General features: G+C 41.9%; 1 pseudogene; it reads right to left on the minus strand.

Moving 5' to 3' along the window:
* Positions 1-2,387: 2,387 nt before the first annotated feature.
* On the minus strand, positions 2,388-8,115 carry LOC147916543 (small ribosomal subunit protein uS2 pseudogene; annotated as a pseudogene).
* Between the last annotated feature and the right edge of the window lie 249 nt (positions 8,116-8,364).

The raw sequence follows: 8,364 nt of genomic DNA on the forward strand, positions 1-8,364 counted from the left end.
TTTTTTCTTCCAACCTATCAATTAATTTTTAAAGCTTTTGCTGCTATATTTTTGACTTTTAAGAGCCCTTTATTCTCAGAATCTTCCTTTTTTCCAATAGCATCTTATTCTTGTTTTAAGGAGGCGCTATTTTCTCCCTCTGAAAATATTGTTTTTATCTGTTTTAGTTTTCCTCTGGTCCCTATTTCTAAGTTCCTCTTTTTCGGTTTGTTTTAGAGTCTTTTGTCAAACATCTAGTAGTCCTCGCCGTCCATTTGTATTCGACAGTTAAGGCTCTGTGGGGATGAGGTTCTCCCACTAAGATTAATCAAACAAGAACTCCTCCTTCAGCTGTGGGCCCCAGAATAAAGTCTTTTTTCTTGAGTTGATGAGCTTCTCTGTAGAGGAGTCCTCCAATCTCTTCCCTGGAGAAGATTATACATCTGGCAAGCAACATTCTAGAAGCTGAGTAGAGAAAGGAGCTGAGGATAGAGTCTTGCTATTGAGGATGCAAACTGTCGTTTTTCCTCCTGACTGCAGTCAGGCCTCTCACTCCAGACTTCAGCTATGCCTGCTGTCCTGAGGCCTGGGTCTACATGATTCACCCTCCAGAGATGAATGTCCGTGTTCTGCCATGATAGGTGAGGTCTATTTGCCTGGCTCTATAAGCTGGGGTAGGTCAAAGTCCTCTTTACGTAGAATTGCAGCAAACCATCTGTTTTTAGCCCCAGGCCCACAACCCTGCTTCCAGAGTTACCTGCTCCTTTCAACTCACAAGCTTCTCTAGGGTCCGTGCACGAATCAGAGTGCTCCTTGGGGGCTTCCCGCTGAAAGGCATTTAGATTTCATCCTCCCCACTCTCTAGGTCACCTTCCCTTGTCCATCAGCTTTCCATCTCCTAAATTCTTGTTGACATCTTCTAAATATTGTGGCCTCATGCCCTATTCTCTCTATCTTTGAAGGTTTACAGCTTTTAAAAAACTGCTTTCTTATCATTTTAGTGAGGTCTCAGGAGAAAGTGGACATAAACCATATATTCAATAATCCAGATTTAATTGGAAATCTGTGCCCATTTTATATTTAAAACAAAACTCAATTGAAAGCTTATGTCCACACAAAAACCTGCACATGGATGTTTTTAGTAGCTTTATTCATAATTGCTAAAACTTGGAAGCAACCAAGAAGCAACTGTCCTTCCGTGAATAAATGGACAAATAAACTGTGGTCCATCCAGACAGTAGAATATTATTCAGCACTAAAAAGAAATGAGCTATCCAGCCATGAAAAGACACGGAGGCACCTTAAATGCATGTGATTAAGTGACAGAAGCCAGTCTGAAAAGGCTGCAGACTGTATGATTCCAATTACATACCATTCTGGAAAAGGCAAAACTATGGAGACAATAAAAACATCAGTGGTTGCCAGGGGTGTTGGGGGTTGCTGGTGGGGAGGGATGAGTATGTGGAGCACAGAGGATTTTTAGAGCAGTGAAAATGTTTCCTCTCTGGTGAAGCCTACCTCTCCATCTTCCTCTCAACTGTTCTCATTCCTGCTCTGTACACACCATCAACACAGGCCAAGGGTGTTCTTGTGTCAGGCCTTTTCATTGGCTCACTATCATATTATCTTTTTTAAAATTTTCTTCATTCTAGATCATATCGTTACCTAAAAATATCTTATTTTTCTGCTTACTATCTGTTTTAGTTTCCTGTTGCTCCCATAACAAATGAACACAAGCTTAGTGGCTTGAAACACAATTTTATTATCTTGGAGTTCTATAGGTTAAAAGTCTGACACGGGTCTCACTGAGCTAAAATCAAGGTGTAGGCGGGGCTGCATTCTTCTCTACGCTCTGGGAGAGAATCCATTCCTTGCCTTTTCCAGCTTCTAGAAGCTTCCTGCATTCCTTGGTTTGTAGCCTCCAGTCACCGATCAAATCATTCAGACATCTGTTTCCTCTATCTCATCTCCTTCTCTGACTTTGCTGCCTCCCTCTTTCATTCATAAGGACCCTTATGATTACATGGGGCTCACCTGGATCACCACTTACCACATTGCAAGATCCTTAACTTAATCACATCTGCAAAATCCCCTTTGCCACATAAGACATATTCACAGGTGCTGTGGATTTTGATGAGAACATCTTTGTCTATTCTGTCTACCACAGTGTTTGTACGTTCTTTGTTTTTTCTGTATTGTATCTTTCCAAGCCAACTAGAGAAAACTCCTAAACGGCAGAAACTGTACCTATCTTATTCTCAATTCTATTCCCAACACCTGGAATACTCCCTGCTGTAAAAAAGGTGCTCAATAGGTTTTGTTGTTGTTGTTGCTTTTTTAAAGAAATGATATTTATTTTCAGTCAATAATATATCCCTTTTTCTGTGTAAGAGCCCATGGAAGACCAGTTAAGACCACTCAGTGGTGTTTCCTACCCACTCAGTGGCCTGAGCAGTGGGAGCCGCAGACCATTCCTCGGTGGCAGGCTGAGTGCTCCAGTCTCAGTAGGGAACTGCTGGATAGGCACAGAGGGCACTTATGCACCTTCAGACCAGTCTGCAACCTCGGATTGAGGAGCAGTAAACTCAGGAGCTGGGCTGTCCATTCACTCTGAAATTCCTCCTTGGTCACAGCCTTTTCAGCAGAGGCTGGCTCTTCCTTTTCCATCTCTTCAGGATCTCTGTAGAAAGGCACGACCTCTCACAGGTGCTCACATGGTAACACACATGCACAGAACTTCCTGAGGCAGCATCCACCACCTCAGACCCATTGTTGTTGCACAGGATGCCACATCCACATAGCGCAGAAGATATCTATGGTACATGGAACAATGGTAGGCAGGTCAACATAGGACAGCTCTGTAAGAGGCTAGGGGTCAGCTCTGGGATCAGTAACCACCAGAAGACACGACTCCTGGATCCGGATAGTGAAGGTTCCAGAAGCAAAGCAGCCAGCACTAAGAGTGGCGCCAGTAGCAGGAGCAACTTCAGCCCAGCCGCCTGGCCAGTATTCCTGGAGGATGTGACACTGATTTTCAATCGTGTGACAATGATTGAACAATGGCACAAGCCATCAGCAGAAGCTTCTCCCAGGTCCTCTTCAGATTTATGATGTAGAAGCCATCACTTATTTCCTTTCATAGATGGATGGTTATTTGAAAGTCAACATTGGCTACCTAAGTGGGTTTCTGCGGCAAGAAATTTGAGGACATCCTCCTCCTTCATTTGCAAGATACCAAGGGCTCCAGACTTTGTGAAAGTTTTCCTTTAAGTTATGATGAGAACTCAGGACACTGCTGATGGATCCTTGTTTGGGTAGCACAAAAAGGCTCAACGGATATTTTTGAACAAATGAGTAATTGGGGTTTGGACTTAGAGTTGTTTTCTGAGGAATGTGAGTGGATTTGGCCCCTCTCTCTTATGACATTTGGCTCCTAAATGGATCTTCATGGTTCTCAGTCTCTCCCAGCCTCCAGTCCATTCCTCACACGCCTGTGGGATTCATGTCCCTGAAGCAACACTCAGGTCATTCCACTTGTTTTAGCAAAATCTTTCCGAACCTCAATCTCTTTAAAGAATAATTTCCCAGCTCCTCCTGACATTTGCTCCTTGGTCAACAACCGGTCGGAACCTACCGTTCCAAATTGATTTCCCACTTTTCCTCCTTAGTGTTCTACACACTCTAACAACGTGGAACACTCGATTACTCACAAATCCCCATCATCTGCTCCTCTGCCTTCATGCTGTCTGTCACTCTTACCCCTAATACCCTCTCCCCTGCCCTCCATTCACCAGGGCCCAGCGTCACTCATCATTCAAGACCCAGATCAAAGGCATGCTCTTTAATGATGTCCCTTCCTTTATCCCCCACCGGAAATTGAGATCCAGCCCTATCATTGGCAGAAATGTACAACATTGAAGAAGGTAAGTAAACTTCATCATGCCTCAGTTTCTTTATCTGCTAGATAGAAAGAGTTATATCTACATTTTGCAGATTAAATTAAATAATGCATGTAAGCCACCTCTCACAGTGCCTGGCACATAAGTACTTAATATATGAGAGCAAAGATTATGATGAAGATGATTAATATTATTATTAATCTATACTTCTTATTTGACACTTGTCACTTTCTACCTTGCAGTCTTTGAAAATAGAGTCTGTATTTGCATCATGTGCATTTTTCATAATTCTTGCCAAAATATCTGACAAACAGTACAAACAGTGAATAAAGTTGAATAAATAAATCCTCCTAAACTTTGTTACTAAGCTCCCCTTGTGGCAAAACGTATTGTATTAGTTTCCTAGGGCTGCCATAACAAATTACCACATATTGGAGAATGAACACAAGTTTACAGTTTAGGAGGCTAGAAGTCCAAACTCTGGGTGTCAGCAGGGCTAGTTCCTTCTGTGAGGGGGAAATTGCCCCATGTCTCTCTCTTAGCCTCTAGTGGTTGGTGGTGATTCTCTTTGCTTCTATTTCATTCGTCTGTAGATGCATCAATCAAATCTCTGCCTCTAGCTTCACATTGCTTTCTTCTTTGTGTCTCTGTGTCATCTCTCCTTACAAGGAAATTGGTCATTGGATTCAGGCCCACCCTAAATCCATAATGATTTAATCTCAAGGCCCAAATAAGGTCACATTCTGAGGTAGACATGAATTTTGTGGAGACACTATTTAACCCATTGCAAGTATGTACAAGGCTCCCTCCCACTTATAACAGATTGTGATTAAGAATATAAATTCTAGCTAGATTTCATGGGTCCAGGTCCTGTCCCACCCTTACAGGAGGTGTAGCTTTGGTTACGTGACTTCGCTATACCCTGTTCCAGTCTCTGCATAGGTGAAATGAAGATTATAGTAATAATATCTACCTTAAAGAGTTTCTGTGTGGATTAAAAGAGATAAATCTTATAAAGGGCTTAGTATAGCCTGGTTATCAGTCAGTCAATAAATCTTGGTCCCTTCTTTTATCTATTTTTTCTTTTTCTAGGGCAGGTCTCTGCCTGGAGATCTCACCACCCCTCCCACTTTTACCTGACTCATTCCTTCTAGACATTTCTGTCTCAGCTGAGGTGCCACTTCCTTGGGGAGGCATATTCTGACATCTCAATAGACTCTGATAGTCCTCAGTCCATTTTTTCAGTCCTATCACAACTGCATAATGATTGATTAATTATTACAATCAAATGATAATTGAATGCACTTTAGTAATTAACATTTACTATCTGGCTCCCAGTGGAGGTATCAGCTCCATGGGAACAAGAACTGTGTTTAGTCTGATGTGGATTCAGACTGCCTGGGATTGAATTGGCCCCTTCACTCTTCCTCCGTGGGTGAATTCCTGAATCTGCTCAAGTCCGGGTTTCCTCATATGAAATGGCTATAATAACATTACTCACCTCCAGCAATTGTCGTGAGGATTAAATGAGATCCTGTATGTAATACTCAGAGCTCACAGTGCCTGGCACATCCTAAAGTTCTTACAAATTGCTAATCAATATTGCTTATAATTGCTGATGCTGAACATTTTTTTCAGCTCCTGATATCTATTTGCTTAAGTGAGTGAATGAATGCTGAATGAACGAGCCAGGTTACTGGCCAAATCTAGGAATACAATCTGTGCCACAGAATAGTGTGGTAACTCAATAGGTTCTAGTGACCTTGTCTTCATTAAGGATTTCCTCTAACCACAGGAGGTAGAAAGCCCAAGGGAAGAGCTGCCTGACACCACTGCCCCCAAATAATTTCCTCTATTAGAGACTTCACAATCCCATTAGAACCAGAATTAAAAAAAAAGAAAAAAGGTTCAGAGAATCCAATTTGTTTCTAGCCGCAGGGTGGTCTTTTGGAGACAGAGCAAGGCTTCTGAGAGGGCAGTGGGAAGCTCAGGCCAGGGCGAGTCTGACTCCTCAGCAGATGAAGTGTGGCTGGAGGCACCAATGCTGCAGCCAGAGGAGGGAGAGAAAGCCATCAGCACTCTGCAGCCTCTAACGTGCTTCTCGACAGTCTAGGGACAAAACAACGCTGCGTGAACATAAAACGGCAGCTACAAAATTTAAAAGAAAATTATTCGCTACCTAAGAATAAATTGGTGTTCTGGGGATAAATATGCCCAGTGAAGAGCATGTAACATTTCTTTCTTCCTTGCCCATACAGCAGGAGAGACAAGTTTGCGGCACAGCTTTGCCATCAGACTGACCTGGTTTAAAACCCTAGTGGAAATGTCACTTTCTTTTTAAAGTGAATCACGAATCACACAGGTTTTCATTCTACTTCGGGGGGCTGATGGTTTGATGGCTGAAGTCATTTATGCTTCCTTAAACAGAGGGAGCTGACACAATGATAATTTTTACTGAGACACATAATTTTAGAACTTAAAGATTATTTAGTCCAAAGCCCTTAGTTCACAAATGATAAAACTGAGGAGCAGAGAGGTTAGGCGACTTGCCCAGGGTCACACTGCAATTTGGTATTTTGGATTCAGAATTCAAAACTAGGTCTACCCCACCGTTTGCAGAGACCTCTCCTCCCGTCCCCCTTGGCTCGCCTGCTAGGGGAAGCTGTTCCGTTTAAGGTCCAGATACAGCATCATGCGACTCCTGGACCAGGAGGGCTCTGAGGATTTATTTCATCTGCTTGCTGAGTTTCAAGGTCACAGTTCTATTATCCCCACAGGTCAGAGTCCCTCCTTGGATTCCATTTGTATCGTGACCCAGGAAAGAAGCTGGACTCTTGCTCTCTTAGTAACAGACTATGTTTAATAACTGGGAAGGATGTGTGAGTATAAACAAAAATGGCTTCACTTATAAACAAACAAAAAATATATATAAAAGTTGTTATGTATATATTTTAAGGAGGCCTTCTTTTGCTCCACAAAGTGGATTTGACCCTCTCGTCTCCTCTGTTTTGACTTTCTCCCTTCATGTGGCTGTACAGAGCTTGGTACAATTTCAAAAACTAAATCGAGGGGAAGGTACCATTTGTCATTTAGATCACAAGCTCCAGACGCATGTTCCATCTCAGAGGTCTGTACCGGGGCGCAGTTATAATAAAACTTATAAACACTTGTAATAAAACTTATAATAAAGGAGTCCTTTTGTTCATCTTTGGAATCCTTACGTATAAAGTCTCCTTAGCGAACACACAAAGGAGGAGAAACATGACTGACGGCAAAATCTAGACATTTTTGGATTCCTCCATGTATTTCCATCATAATTCAATTCATTCATTTATTCAAAAAATATTTATGAAGCATATGCTATGTACCAGACTCTATTCCCGATACTAGGGATAAAGGGGTGAACAAGACGGATCAGTCCCCATCCTGATGGAGTTTTGTTCTCGTTGGAAAGACAAAACACAGCAATATGTAATCCCAATTTCTGGAAACATTACATATCATTGACCATTTATCGAGGTCTAGGTACCATTTGAAATGCTTTATAAAGTGTATTTCTTTTAATCTTTATTGTAACTCTATGAAGTAGGTGTGTAACATTATATAAGATGATATAATATTTCATAGTATAATAATGCAGTATGTTGCAGATGAGAAAAGTACAAAAACCCAAGGTCACACAGTTCTTCAGTGTCTGAGGTAGGACCTAAACTCAGATTCATCTGAAGCAAGGTGCACATATATGCACTTATGCTGTTCATCCTTTCATTCACTATTATTATTAAGTAATTACAGTCTCTCGGGTGCTATGCTAAATACTAAAATTACAAAGATAAATAAGACTGTCTTTACCATCTAGAAACATCCAGTTGGTAGAGGAGACAGACATAAAAATAAACTCCTGCATGAAGTGTAATGGGAACACGGGCAGACAACTGCGGAAGGGGCAGTGAACTAGAGAGAAAGTTCTCTTCTATCTAGATGGTGACGTAAGTCTCAGGAGGAAATGGCACTTGAGTGGCATCCGTCACCGTGTAGAATTCCCTTCCACTTCTTGGTGCCATCGCATTGAGTAAGGTGGCTACGGACTCAGTGGTAGAAGCAGACTGGGAGGGAGACAAATCACCAATGTTCTAGGTCAGACTGTGTTCCTAATTCACAATGTGTGAAAAACAGCTGAAATTTCTGATATTCTCTTTTTTCATAAATGTAATGGAGTTAACGGTACCTGCCCCATCCCTATGGTGGAGGCGCTTGTGAGCTCTAATTAGGATAAGAAGAGAGGGATGACTTTATAAAAGATAATGTCTGATGAAAATGTGAAGCAGCATGTATATTAACGTTAATAACTATGATCAAGCCATTCCTCACTTTCTACCCTTCTCTTTTATAGGTTAAACTATCTGAAGTCCATCGTGCGTCTTCACACCGCTTGGTGGCAGCCCTTTCTACTCAACCTGCTTGGGGCCTCCCCCACCGCTCTTGC

Source organism: Ceratotherium simum, chromosome 7 (assembly GCF_057802395.1).
Source record: "Ceratotherium simum simum isolate JZ-2026a chromosome 7, ASM5780239v1, whole genome shotgun sequence".
NCBI lineage: Eukaryota > Metazoa > Chordata > Mammalia > Perissodactyla > Rhinocerotidae > Ceratotherium > Ceratotherium simum.